We start from the raw sequence: 15,084 nt of genomic DNA, 5'->3' as shown, positions 1-15,084 counted from the left end.
TTGCTTACGTTGCTGAAGTTACAGAAGTTATCATCACGGTTTTAAAAACCTTTGAATCGCAGAATACGACTCAATTTGTCACCATTAGTCTCCAACTTTTTAATAGACTCCTTGAAAGCATGCGATTCATAACACGCTTCATTATGAAACCCATGTCGCGCGTGTGTCTCCAAACAGGGAACGATAAATGGAAATCAGACTTCAACCGGGTGAAGGAACGGTCGTGTGCTGGAGGGAAGACGCTGCATTTTAAAGTGACATTCGTACTCTGAATCTCTGCACCCCCAACACACACCCACCCACTGCCACCAGCTCTCTCTCTCACACACATACACACACACACACACGACATCAACACTTGTTCTCCCCGTGCCGCTGTTCTCTCTTCTGTGCGTCGCGTAAACGGAGAGCCAAGTTGGAGAAAAAAATTGTGACTCAATTCAAACACGTTTTATTCAAGGAGCTCCAGATGGCTCTGACAGAAGCTAAACTCTCTCTGCTGCTCGAGTCGGCTGGAAGTAGTTTGTAAAGTTTTAGGGCTAATCCACCCAGAACACACACACACACACACACACACACACACACACACACACACACACACACACACACACACACACACGCACAAGCAGAAAGAAACAGGCTGTTACAGTATTTTTCGTTAGCTAAGCGACAGCGGGCACAACTGGAGTCACATGTGCAAAACTCTAACTACAGTCTGCACAGCAGCAGTTCATGTGGACCAAACTCTAGTTTGTTTTTCATTGCTTGAACACAGTTTTCGAAACTCTAACACTTATCCCATGACTTTAACCACAATCTGCACAACACTGTGGATGTACAGCACTTTGTTCAAATGCGAACACACTGCTGTCAAAACTGTGAACCACACATTCAAAACGGAATAGAGTTCAGCCTTGTGCCTTTCAAACACTGCGGATTGCAATTTCAGCTGAAAGGCTAAGCAGGTGTCTTGTTTTAGACTTGTTAGTGAACACACACACACATATATATATACAGGACTGTCTCAGAAAATTAGAATATTGTGATAAAGTTCTTTATTTTCTGTAATGCAATTAAAAAAACAAAAATGTCATGCATTCTGGATTCATTACAAATCAACTGAAATATTGCAAGCCTTTTATTCTTTTAATATTGCTGATTATGGCTTACAGCTTAAGAAAACTCTAAAATCCTATCTCATAAAATTTTAATATTTCCTCAGACCAAGTAAAAAAGATTTATAACAGCTGAGTGTTTGTCAAGGCTCAGGAAACCCTTGCAGGTGTTTCGAGTTAATTAGACAATTCAAGTGATTTGTTTAATACCCTACTAGTATACTTTTTCATGATATTCTAATATTTAGAGATAGGATATTTGAGTTTTCTTAAGCTGTAAGCCATAATCAGCAATAAATCAGAATAAAAGGCTTGCAATATTTCAGTTGATTTGTAATGAATCCAGAATGCATGACATTTTTGTTTTTTTAATTGCATTACAGAAAATAAAGAACTTCATCACAATATTCTAATTTTCTGAGACAGTCCTGTATATGTATATATATATATTACAGTATATATAGGTAGAGCTCAGAAAGACTCATTTTGGAAATAGAACAAGGAAGACGGGTTCGTGGAGGGAGAAGGGTGGCAGGGAGAGGGGGATGCGTGGAGGAAGACAAAGAGCTGTTATTCCAGATGAAATAAGGGCTCCACTTATAGACCATGTCATGTAATGTCGTGAACCAAGTGTTTGGTCACCACCCACATGACCAAATGTCTCTTTTGGAAGCCATGCGTGCCGGATGTGAGGACACAAGTCCAGAGGACTGCCAGGGATGGATCAGGCCCTCCAGAAGGTTCTTCCCCAGGTGGCAAGAGAGAACATTAGATGTGATGTTGATGACAACATGTGACCTGATGCTAGAGAGAGGCAGGATTAGCCCCTCAATTATTTGTTCGAATTACAAGTATGTACTTTTAGTTTCTACCTTTTTTTTTCTCATTACTGTAATTCCGTAAATTACTACAGACTATTGAAGCAAACTGCTAATTTTCATTTACCTTAAAGAATTGTTATGTTCTAAAAAATTTATAAATCATGTGAACGAATGTCACTCTTTTCTATGAAGAAAATATTACTTTGTTTGAAGTCACTGAAATTGTTCAAACTGTAAAGATGAAAAGTTAGTATTTTCTGTATTGGTGTTTGATGCTAGTGTTTTTACTGTGTGTGTGTTCTGAGTGACAGTGTGTGTTACCTCAGGGAGGGCTGTGCAGAGTGTTTGGCTGCACTGAGCGTGTTTTGAGCCATGTGTTAAGAGTTGTGTTGCTTGGAATGAGTTTTGCAGGTGATGTGAACTGTTTAGCTCAGGTGACTGTTGGTAGTGCAGACTGTGGTTAGAGTTTTGCACATGTGACTCAGTTGTGCCCACTGTCGTTTAGCAATCGAAAAAAACTGTTAATTTGTGGGCTAATTGTTTTCACCGTTATCTTTCTGTGTTCTGTGTACAATGAAAGGCACACAGAACTGCTTTTAATGTGTGATTGTGGGCTCTATGTTCTTATTGTTTCACTTATTTTATTGAAATATTAGCTATTTTTATTGTATAGATTTTAGCATGTTTTAATTAAGTAATGTAAAGTGTCTTTGAGTACTTTGAAAAGCGCTGTATACATTTTATGCATTATTAATATTATTAATATTATTATTATTATGGGAATAATGATTTTGCATGCAGACTAATTCATTAATTGAAGATACAAACTTCAATTAATTCTTCTCGAGACTTGAAACATGGCAGCGCTCAGCCGTATAACATAAATATGACTTTTAACGATTAAATAGTATGAGAGGCAGGTAATAATTGGGCTCCGTGGACTCTACGACGTGGAGACAGCGGTTGATCTTTGACCCCTTTTTCCTCCGCGCTCTCCTAATACCACTTTCACCATTAAATGCATTTTTATTTATTTTGTTTGTCTCTGTCTACAACGCATCACGTGGACATCCACCGCACGAGGTGGAGAGCATTACGCGACCGCGGCTGCCTATATAGTCGCAGCGGCAACAGCCTATCGAGATGCGGGATCCTGTCCTCCAGGGTTGCCATGGTTGCATCGGTAAAGTCGTGTCACCCGACCCGCGATCATCGGATTTACTGTAATAAATTACTAAAAGATAAGAAGTTGTGAAAGAATGTACTTTTTTGGAATAACTTTTCCATCTCAACGGACCCGCTCATCACCTTCCGACTCCCCTTCGTCTCGCTGTGATTCCCTCTGACTCGTCTTCACTCATCTCTTTTGACCTTGATGTGAACGCCGTGCAGTCGGACTTTGATTCACAAAGACACAATCGCCCTCCGCCGGATGAAACCTCCGCCATTCTGCGGAAAAACTGACGCTTCAAACTGCACAAAAGCGATGGAGTTTCCGCTCACCGCTCTCTGACTTATTGAAGAGGTGGATTTTTATTCCTCACTTTTGATCGCTTTGAGAGGGCTTATCAAATAACGTTGTCATGGAAACCATCCGTCTGCGAACCACCTCTGTTGGTGATGCGGCTGTGATTCAACTCAGAATACCTCACTGTTCATTCAAATGTGACCTCAGACTCTCTGCAGTCAGCATGGTCCAGGTTCGAGAAGAGGTTTCATTGGTCGCTGATCATCTGAGGTTTAAGTTGCACTTTCAAAAATGAAACGTAGACTTTTTGTTATCTAATGCTGCCGTCGCTCTGCCCACTGAGCGTGACTTACAGGAAGTGTCATGTCAAGAGTTTTATATTTTGATTTATAATCAACATGTTTGGTTATTAGTGACGCCTCCCCCACTCTCACCAACTCAATTCATCATACGTGGAACAAAAGATACCTTCTGTACTAAGATCTGCAAACTACCACTCTGTTCAAATATATTTAAGCCCTGACAGCTTAAATAAAAAAGGGTTTGTTGGATATACATCGTATTGAGACAAGGATTCCATAAGTATGGTGCCAAGCTCAAGTCGTGCTCCCTAAATCAAATGAAATGCAGGGTTGTCGCGGCATCTAACGCCCTGCTGTTTGGGTTCATAACATGAATGTCATACATATATATCTAATTATAAAGATATTCGCGCCGTGCAATTCGCGACAGCTCTAGCGACAGCTCTACCCTCGTTCCTCCGCCTCGAGCGGCGCTCGGCAGCGTGGCAACGAGAAGCAAAACATCACGGCACGGCTGACCTGTTCTCTGCCGGCGGACTCTCCTGTGTGCATCGCTCTGCAGATCTGCAGCGCACAGGGTTGAGAAAGCTGGTGACATCATGAGTAAGGGCTCATGTGTGTGTTCAGGATGTTCAGGAATGATAATTAAAGATAATTCAAACGCTTGTACAATAGACCTTTTGGACACATTTATCAATGTCGGTCTTATTTCACTGAAACACGAGATGTAAAGCATCAAATGTCCATTGTCAGCGGAGTTGATGGTGTCTAAAAGCCCGGAAGTCAATACGATGTAATATATAACCAAAAACATCTTTGTTACCTTCGCATTGAAAATGCGGAAGGTTATGTTTTGATCGCCGTGTATTTATTTATTTATTTATATATTTATATATTTATTTGTATGCAGGAATGAACCACCTGGTCATGTGACGATGAATCTGAACTGAACCAATTGGAACGACTCAGCAAAGTGACTCGTGAAATCCTATCTCATAAAATTTTAATATTTCCTCAGACCAAGTAAAAAAAAAGATTTATAACAGCTGAGTGTTTGTCAAGGCTCAGGAAACCCTTGCAGGTGTTTCGAGTTAATTAGACAATTCAAGTGATTTGTTTAATACCCTACTAGTATACTTTTTCATGATATTCTAATATTTAGAGATAGGATATTTGAGTTTTCTTAAGCTGTAAGCCATAATCAGCAATAAATCAGAATAAAAGGCTTGCAATATTTCAGTTGATTTGTAATGAATCCAGAATGCATGACATTTTTGTTTTTTTAATTGCATTACAGAAAATAAAGAACTTCATCACAATATTCTAATTTTCTGAGACAGTCCTGTATATGTATATATATATATATTACAGTATATATAGGTAGAGCTCAGAAAGACTCATTTTGGAAATAGAACAAGGAAGACGGGTTCGTGGAGGGAGAAGGGTGGCAGGGAGAGGGGGATGCGTGGAGGAAGACAAAGAGCTGTTATTCCAGATGAAATAAGGGCTCCACTTATAGACCATGTCATGTAATGTCGTGAACCAAGTGTTTGGTCACCACCCACATGACCAAATGTCTCTTTTGGAAGCCATGCGTGCCGGATGTGAGGACACAAGTCCAGAGGACTGCCAGGGATGGATCAGGCCCTCCAGAAGGTTCTTCCCAGGTGGCAAGAGAGAACATTAGATGTGATGTTGATGACAACATGTGACCTGATGCTAGAGAGAGGCAGGATTAGCCCCTCAATTATTTGTTCGAATTACAAGTATGTACTTTTAGTTTCTACCTTTTTTTTCTCATTACTGTAATTCCGTAAATTACTACAGACTATTGAAGCAAACTGCTAATTTTCATTTACCTTAAAGAATTGTTATGTTCTAAAAAATTTATAAATCATGTGAACGAATGTCACTCTTTTCTATGAAGAAAATATTACTTTGTTTGAAGTCACTGAAATTGTTCAAACTGTAAAGATGAAAAGTTAGTATTTTCTGTATTGGTGTTTGATGCTAGTGTTTTTACTGTGTGTGTGTTCTGAGTGACAGTGTGTGTTACCTCAGGGAGGGCTGTGCAGAGTGTTTGGCTGCACTGAGCGTGTTTTGAGCCATGTGTTAAGAGTTGTGTTGCTTGGAATGAGTTTTGCAGGTGATGTGAACTGTTTAGCTCAGGTGACTGTTGGTAGTGCAGACTGTGGTTAGAGTTTTGCACATGTGACTCCAGTTGTGCCCACTGTCGTTTAGCAATCGAAAAAAACTGTAATTTGTGGGCTAATTGTTTTCACCGTTATCTTTCTGTGTTCTGTGTACAATGAAGGGCACACAGAACTGCTTTTAATGTGTGATTGTGGGCTCTATGTTCTTATTGTTTCACTTATTTTATTGAAATATTAGCTATTTTTATTGTATAGATTTTAGCATGTTTTAATTAAGTAATGTAAAGTGTCTTTGAGTACCTTGAAAAGCGCTGTATACATATAATGCATTATTAATATTATTAATATTATTATTATTATGGGAATAATGATTTTGCATGCAGACTAATTCATTAATTGAAGATACAAACTTCAATTAATTCTTCTCGAGACTTGAAACATGGCAGCGGCGCTCAGCCGTATAACATAAATATGACTTTTAACGATTAAATAGTATGAGAGGCAGGTAATAATTGGGCTCCGTGGACTCTACGACGTGGAGACAGCGGTTGATCTTTGACCCCTTTTTCCTCCGCGCTCTCCTAATACCACTTTCACCATTAAATGCATTTTTATTTATTTTGTTTGTCTCTGTCTACAACGCATCACGTGGACATCCACCGCACGAGGTGGAGAGCATTACGCGACCGCGGCTGCCTATATAGTCGCAGCGGCAACAGCCTATCGAGATGCGGGATCCTGTCCTCCAGGGTTGCCATGGTTGCATCGGTAAAGTCGTGTCACCCGACCCGCGATCATCGGATTTACTGTAATAAATTACTAAAAGATAAGAAGTTGTGAAAGAATGTACTTTTTTGGAATAACTTTTCCATCTCAACGGACCCGCTCATCACCTTTCCGACTCCCCTTCGTCTCGCTGTGATTCCCTCTGACTCGTCTTCACTCATCTCTTTTGACCTTGATGTGAACGCCGTGCAGTCGGACTTTGATTCACAAAGACACAATCGCCCTCCGCCGGATGAAACCTCCGCCATTCTGCGGAAAAAACTGACGTTCAAACTGCACAAAAGCCGCGATGGAGTTTCCGCTCACCGCTCTCTGACTTATTGAAGAGGTGGATTTTTTTATTCCTCACTTTTGATCGCTTTGAGAGGGCTTATCAAATAACGTTGTCATGGAAACCATCCGTCTGCGAACCACCTCTGTTGGTGATGCGGCTGTGATTCAACTCAGAATACCTCACTGTTCATTCAAATGTGACCTCAGACTCTCTGCAGTCAGCATGGTCCAGGTTCGAGAAGAGGTTTCATTGGTCGCTGATCATCTGAGGTTTAAGTTGCACTTTCTCTTAAAAATGAAACGTAGACTTTTTGTTATCTAATGCTGCCGTCGCTCTGCCCACTGAGCGTGACTTACAGGAAGTGTCATGTCAAGAGTTTTATATTTTGATTTATAATCAACATGTTTGGTTATTAGTGACGCCTCCCCCACTCTCACCAACTCAATTCATCATACGTGGAACAAAAGATACCTTCTGTACTAAGATCTGCAAACTACCACTCTGTTCAAATATATTTAAGCCCTGACAGCTTAAATAAAAAAGGGTTTGTTGGATATACATCGTATTGAGACAAGGATTCCATAAGTATGGTGCCAAGCTCAAGTCGTGCTCCCTAAATCAAATGAAATGCAGGGTTGTCGCGGCATCTAACGCCCTGCTGTTTGGGTTCATAACATGAATGTCATACATATATATCTAATTATAAAGATATTCGCGCCGTGCAATTCGCGACAGCTCTAGCGACAGCTCTACCCTCGTTCCTCCGCCTCGAGCGGCGCTCGGCAGCGTGGCAACGAGAAGCAAAACATCACGGCACGGCTGACCTGTTCTCTGCCGGCGGACTCTCCTGTGTGCATCGCTCTGCAGATCTGCAGCGCACAGGGTTGAGAAAGCTGGTGACATCATGAGTAAGGGCTCATGTGTGTGTTCAGGATGTTCAGGAATGATAATTAAAGATAATTCAAACGCTTGTACAATAGACCTTTTGGACACATTTATCAATGTCGGTCTTATTTCACTGAAACACGAGATGTAAAGCATCAAATGTCCATTGTCAGCGGAGTTGATGGTGTCTAAAAGCCCGGAAGTCAATACGATGTAATATATAACCAAAAACATCTTTGTTACCTTCGCATTGAAAATGCGGAAGGTTATGTTTTGATCGCCGTGTATTTATTTATTTATTTATATATTTATTTATTTATTTGTATGCATGTTATTCGCGTAACAAAAAAAGTTGTAAACCGAATCGCATGAAATTTGGTGGGATGATTGGTTATTATCCGGGGACCATTTGATTAGAATTTGGGATTGATCGGGTCAAAGGTCAAGGTCAAGGTCATGAAAAAGGTCAACTTCTTCTTGAATCGCATGCAATTTGGTGGGATGATTGGTTATTATCCGGGGACCATTTGATTAGACTTTGGGATCGATCGGGTCAAAGGTCAAGGTCATGAAAAGGTCAAAATCTTCTTTTTACCATAGCACGGTCAATTTTTATCCAATTGGCATGCAACTAATGACAACATGTTCATAATTCAATGCCCAATCTTGTGATATGCGAAGGTATGCGCTCTACCGAGTGCCCGTTCTAGTTTATTTATTTATTTATTTGTATGCGTGTTATTCGCATAACAAAAAAAGTTTTAAACCGAATTGCATGAAATTTGGTGGGATGATTGGTTATTATCCGAGGGCCATTTGATTAGATTTTGGGATCAATCGGGTCAAAGGTCAAGGTCAAGGTCATGAAAGGTCAACATCTTCTTTTTACCATAGCGCGGTCAATTTTTATCCAATTGGCATGCAACTAATGACAACATGTTCATAATTCAATGCCCTAGAGAGTGCCCATTCTCGTTCTTTTTGGATACTTCCTGGCACACGACAGGATTACAACAATGTTGGCATCTATCCAATCTCGCGGTCGGATCTCAGTCTAGCAGATGGACCCGAAGAGCCCGACGTGATTAACCAATGATTTAACTTCCAGTCCCTGACGTTGGTCGCATGATTCATTTTTTTTCTTCTAAAGATAGATTTGATTTTGTAGCGAGTATAACGAAGGTTTCAGGGGAAATGTAGAGTAGAGGTATCAGTTTTCTTTGGGAAATGTAGTGAAAGTAAAAATCAACAGAAATATATATAGTAAAGTATAGAGATATCCCAAAAAATGACTTATACTTACTTGACCTCAGTAAACATGTGAGGAGTGAAAGAAAATCTGCCTATACAGCACATCTACAACTCAAGGACGAACACTTAATACATCTCTTCTTCTTCTTCTTCTTCTTCTTCTTCTTCTTCTTCTTCTTCTTCTTCTTCTTCTTCTTCTTCTTCTTCGTCCAGTTTTAAACCGGGTTTGTCCCCCAAAAATGGGGGTGGCCGGTTTCACCTCACTCTCGCAGCAATCCCTCTAACTCCGTCTCTCCATCTCTCGCTCGATTTGGGGCGTCCTCCCTCCTCAAACCAACCTTCCGAATCTCCTCCTCCACCTGTCTCCTCCATGTCTTCTTCGGTCGTCCACGCTTCCTCGGTTCACATCGTTGGTTTATTTTGTCTGTACAGGAACTACAATGTAAAACATATTTTTTTGTCGTGGCCTTAAACTTCCCATTGATGACAAGGCTGAGTTCATTTGTGGGTTTTATGTGTGCTGGAAGGCAGATTGTGTTTCCTCTGGTGTCTTCTCATTTAACTCCGCAATAAAGCGAATAAGGAGGATTTCACAACATGCGAGATGCTATTAGTTGCAGATTAATCATTTGCCCCTATAGCTCACAGTCTATCTCTCGGTTACAGATATTGCAGAAGTAAATACGTGGAGCTGTATCACCACAGTGACCACGGGTATTCATTCATATATTCTAAACTAAAATCCTGACAGCCGTTGACCAAAAAATGAGCTCACAGAGTTATTTTCAGGAGAGCCAGAAATAGCACAGGGAATTTTGGCAAGTAATAATATACAGTACCTGCCACGAATAAACAGACATCAAGACAAGCGAACAGCTCTTCCACTTGGCCGGATGCCCGCATCGAAAAAATCCACTGAGCTCCATCATTTAGGTTCAATACAAACACATTCACCTTCTGGAGGGTAACCATCCTGATACGAGAGGAACGCTTTGTAGAACTCTCTTTCATCAGCGTTTTGTTTCACCGTAACCAAACTCTTTTGTCCCAATCTAATATTTCATTTCCACATATTCATCCTTTATCCAAAGTTAGAATATTATGCTTGTCAAGAAATACTAGATGTACTGGGGCACTCGTGGGATGAGTTCAGTGTTCAGTGAGACATTTAAGAGTTGGCATGTCTAATTCACTTTCAGTCTGGGGTGCAGACACAGTCGCCTCCTTTAAGAGTTTAAGACTTTCCTCTTTAATAGTCTTATAGTTCGGGTTGAATCAGGTTCACCTGGTCCAGCCCCTAGAGATGCTGCTATCAGAGTCAGAGTCAGAGTCAGTTTTATTTGTCAATTTTTCATGTGTGCAAACATACAGAAGATTGAAATTACGTTTCTCTTCTGTCCAACATAAAGTGAATTGAATTGTGCAACATAAAGTGAATTGTGCAACATATAGACAACATAAAGTGCATAGACAACATAAAGTGCTATAGGCGTATAGGGGGACATTTTAGGATACACTGAGCACCTGTCTCCTCTTTATGTCTCTTCATTGCACATCTACTTTTTCCCTGGAGTCTTTGTGACTTCACATCTCGGGTCTGTTGGACCTGGCTGGGTCTGAAGCTGGTCCTGACCCCTTGCCCCTGTTTCCTGCATCCAGCCCCTGGCCTGGACCCCGGCCTCCTTACCAATGGCCCTGCCTCCTTCTCTGTGCCTCCGGCCTCAAAGGCCTGGCCTCATTGGTCCGGCCTCCTTAGTGATGCCTCCTGCCACCATCGCCCTGCTGATGGCCCCCGCCCTCCTCTCTACCTCCTTCTGTTTCATGGATTGTGGAAATCTACTTATTATTCATAATTTCTGTCATATTCATGAAATGTGTTGTAACTCTGTGACTCTGTTCATCTGTACACACGACATCAATTGCTTCTGTCCATCCTGGAGAGGGATCCTCCTGAAGGTTTCTTTCCTTTTTACCATTCTAAAGTTTTTTTCCCTGTTTTTTGGGGGAGTTTTTCCTGATCCGATGTGAGGTCAAAGGTCAGGGATGTCGTATGTGGACAGATTTTAAAACCCTCTTCAGCAAACATTTTACAAAATAACTGAATTGAATTCATTCATTCATTTAAAGGACAAAAAAGAAGAAGAAAAAGAAACGTCCTACATTTCTATTTTACATTTTAACACCAGTAAAAAGGAATATCCATCATGACCTCAGCCAGTGCTGCCTTTATTTTTGGGGGGTTGTTTTACTTCAAGAGCATTCTCTTTTGATGTATTCTATTAAAGAGAAGAAAAAAACAGATCCTAGGATCTGCAGCATCTCTTTGTTCCAATTTTTATTTAAATTTCACCGCTGGCTATGATACTGAATGCTAAAAAAAGTCCTGCCACGGGGGAAGTGGATGTAACTGCCGGCTTGAAAGAGGCCTCTGAGTGCTGTGATGGGCGGTAGTGGGGCAACATTCACCCTTCCCCTCGTAGATGCGACTCGCAATAACAACGTCCGTGTCATGCGATCGTATAAACTCATCATGCATCCTTTTTCTCCGGGGGAATAAAGATGCACTCTCCTGTATGCTGACACAGAGCGAGAGACAGAGACAGAGAGAGAGAGAGAGAGAGAGAGAAAGGCTACACAGCGACTTGGTGAGTATGAAGCCTCAAAACGTGTGAAAACTGAAAGCTGAGAGACGCCGATAACTGTGTGTGAACGAGACACACACACACACACCTAACTATGAGTTTAAAAAAATTCTCAAATAAACCCTTTAGCTGTAAAATCCTTTTCTGCTGGCCGTGTATCAGTTGTCATACAGCAAACCACCTTTAGCGTATACATTTACGACGTAGTGTAATCCTCATTTAGTTGTCGATGCCTCCGGCTCTGACCTTTTTACAAGTGGCAGTAATGTGTCAGCAGGGGGGTGGGGGGGGGGGGGGGGGGATCAAATCCCACTGTGCCCGTCATGATTTCACATTTCAGAAAGGGCTCTCTCCTAAAAAAAGAAGAAGCTTGAGATGACGTCATGCAGTGGGGCTTCATGCCAGAGGAGCCATCCGTTGAATGGACGGTCACCAAAAGGAGGAGGCGCGCGATTATTTCTGGCACGTTTTCCGTGACACGGGAAACAACAACGTGCGGTGAAACTATGATTTTTTTTTGTCTGGTGGGGAGCAGTGGTGGAAGAAGAAGTCAGATCTTTGAACTCAAGTAAAGAGGAGCAATACTTATGTTCTCCAAATGAAGTTAAATCGAAGCTTTTTCCGCTTTTCAACCAGTTTTGTGTCATTGCGACGAGTTTCCTGCTTGTTTGCCGACTGAAGCCTGCATATCTGGGCTGTGGGACATGATTGTATTTCTATAGACATATACTGTATATGCCTTGTTTAATGGAAAGAACATCTTCACAGCAGTGATATACATCTTTAAGTACAATACCCTCAAAGTTGTACAGTTCTCGTGTAAATGTACTTCATGTACTAAATTCCAGCACTCTTGGTGAACACCAAATGTTATCCAGCTGGTGACTGATTATACAATCGTCTTTTCCCCATCACCTCCTCAATATGTTCACAAACGCAGAACAAAAATACCCCCCTCTGATCACCGGTTGCTATGGCAACTCCAGCTTGCCGCGCACTGTGATGGGTACAAGGCCGTGAATGCCGCTGTGATACCGGGCTGCTCGAAGGTCATATTGAGCGCTCTTTAACACGAGTGAGTTCAGCAGGCACGTGCACAGATAGGCCCCTAGTGGTGCTCAAGCTCCTCCCCTTTGGCCCTGGATGAGAAAAGCGTCCCTTCTGCTGGAAGGCCACATTTCTTCTTCAATAATAAGCATTTGAGAATAAAACTTTCTCTATCTGTGATCAATTCCCCCCAAATGTGTTTTGAGATCTGACGGGGCTTTTATTTGAGTTATTGTGAGAATTCCACTTCGCGCGTTTATTATCTGGCATTTTTCGCTCCTATCATTTTGTAAATGAAAATTAATTGGAATTGTTAATAGAAAACTTGTCATTTTGTTTCGCTCTCGTGTCTTCTCACGTCACCATGTGTTTCAGGTGTTGCGTAGCAACCAATTACAGTGATCGATAGATAAATCATTTTGGCGATGGGTGCCCTTTTTTTGGGTTTGAGCAGCTGCCCCCCAGCATGTCTGTGCACGAGTTCAGGAATTTGGAATCTATCATCAGTGTTTAAGGAAGTGGTTCAACAAAAGCTCTTATGCTTAAAAATGGATAAAAACATTTGACACCAATCAGTTTCGGTCAAGTTCACACATCAAAAGCGCTATAGCTAAAAAAATTACTATAGTTCACGTCCTTAAACATATAACACATAAAACAACAACAAACATGTTTGTTGATTTTCTTTTCTAACTTCAAGCAAGAAAGCAGAAGTTTAACAACTCCTTCCAACACGGCCTCCTTAAAAGGAAGAGTTGGTAAACTGTTCTCGTTTAAGCGCGATCGTCTTCCCGCCGCTCAAAGCGCCCCAACACTTCATGACATCATTCACAGCCGCTCACACACTGATGGGCTAGGGGGTTAGCATGCGAGGTGTCCCCTCCCCCGGACTAGCAGACAGCCGGGGATCGAACCGCCGACCCTCCGATTGAAGCACGACCCCTCTCTGTCACCCGAGCCGCACAGTCATAGCCACCCGGCTACGTTGCTCATGGCGAGCAGCTGGACGAGGGCGATCCCAGTTGGAGCGTGCCGTAAATGGCCAGTATGGCAGCTTGGCTTCTCTCGGTGGTTGCAGATGGCACCCAGCGACACCGGGGTCAACGCTCTCGTCCGCGAGGACCCGCCAAAAATACTCGTCCCCCGGGGTGGGAGGCGCCATTTATCAGCAGATCTCAGCACATGTGGGTGAGGAGGCATGTGTTCAGAGGAGGGATGGACTTCTGTTTGGAGACGGTTGTGTGAGTTTAGACATATTCTGAGCTTGTTGGGGAAAAAACATGGCAACTTATAACGGGTTCAGTCATCTATTATTGGAAAACATCAGCGTGCAACGACAGTTACGATAGCAGCAAGTGAATTATGTTGACCTTTTGATATGATCCCTCTGAACATATGTGGGGCATCCTCCAGTATCTGTCACATTGAGTGAGAACCATCTGCTCCCCGAGTGTCGAAGTCAATGAGCATCCACTGCTTTCACTTCAGAGTTTCATCGATACGGTTCCTCCTCATGCTTCAATTACGATGTGTGTGGACATGTGGGCCCTTGAGGGCTTTGGATAAATCGAAGAATGCTCGAGGACAATCAGAAGCCGGCTGCAGATGCTGAAAAGGTTGATTCACCCAAATTACAGAGACACACATATTCTCACGTACAGCACGGGACTTGATGCTAATTTTTGTTTCATTTGTCCAGGTTTTGAGATATCCACCCATGAGATTTCTCCTGTAATTGATGTTCTTCCTCCATGGAAATAGTACTAGGTACAGGTGCGCGAGAGCCAGCGAGAGCCAGCGAGAGCCCACGGGCTGCACGCGTCGCGCGCCGATTCTGTCGCGCGCGTGCAGTAGGACTGGCACTCGAGCACACGCTCAGATAGTCTCTGGCCCCTCTTGCTGCTGTTCTCCTCCGCGCGCCCCGGACACTGGACTCCCTTACATCTCCTCCTCCTTCTCCTCCTCCTCCTCCTCCTCCTCCTCCTCCTCCTCCTCGGCGCGCAGAGCTCGACGCGCGCGCAGGCACACAACAGATGGTCCAGCACTCCGCGGGCTGCAGGAGCGCACGCATTACCGACGAAGAAGTACTTTGAATCCCTCTGAACTTCACGCGGGGACGTTTCGTGTCGGAAGGAGCCAGGGGGGCTTCCACGAGGACACACTCGACTTTGACAGTCACTGGATCCGACGCTCAGAGGCGGAATTCGCTGTCAAGGTAAGTTTGGATGTTTGTTGTTCTTCTTCTTTAAGGAATAGACTCGGCAACAGAATGCGGGTAAAAAATAATAATAAACAGAATGCATCCCCCTCCTCCCCCCCTCCCTCCCTCCCATCCGTTAT

Source organism: Pseudoliparis swirei, chromosome 18 (genome assembly GCF_029220125.1).
Source record: "Pseudoliparis swirei isolate HS2019 ecotype Mariana Trench chromosome 18, NWPU_hadal_v1, whole genome shotgun sequence".
NCBI classification, from domain to species: Eukaryota; Metazoa; Chordata; class Actinopteri; order Perciformes; family Liparidae; genus Pseudoliparis; species Pseudoliparis swirei.
This window is presented reverse-complemented; position numbering follows the sequence as displayed.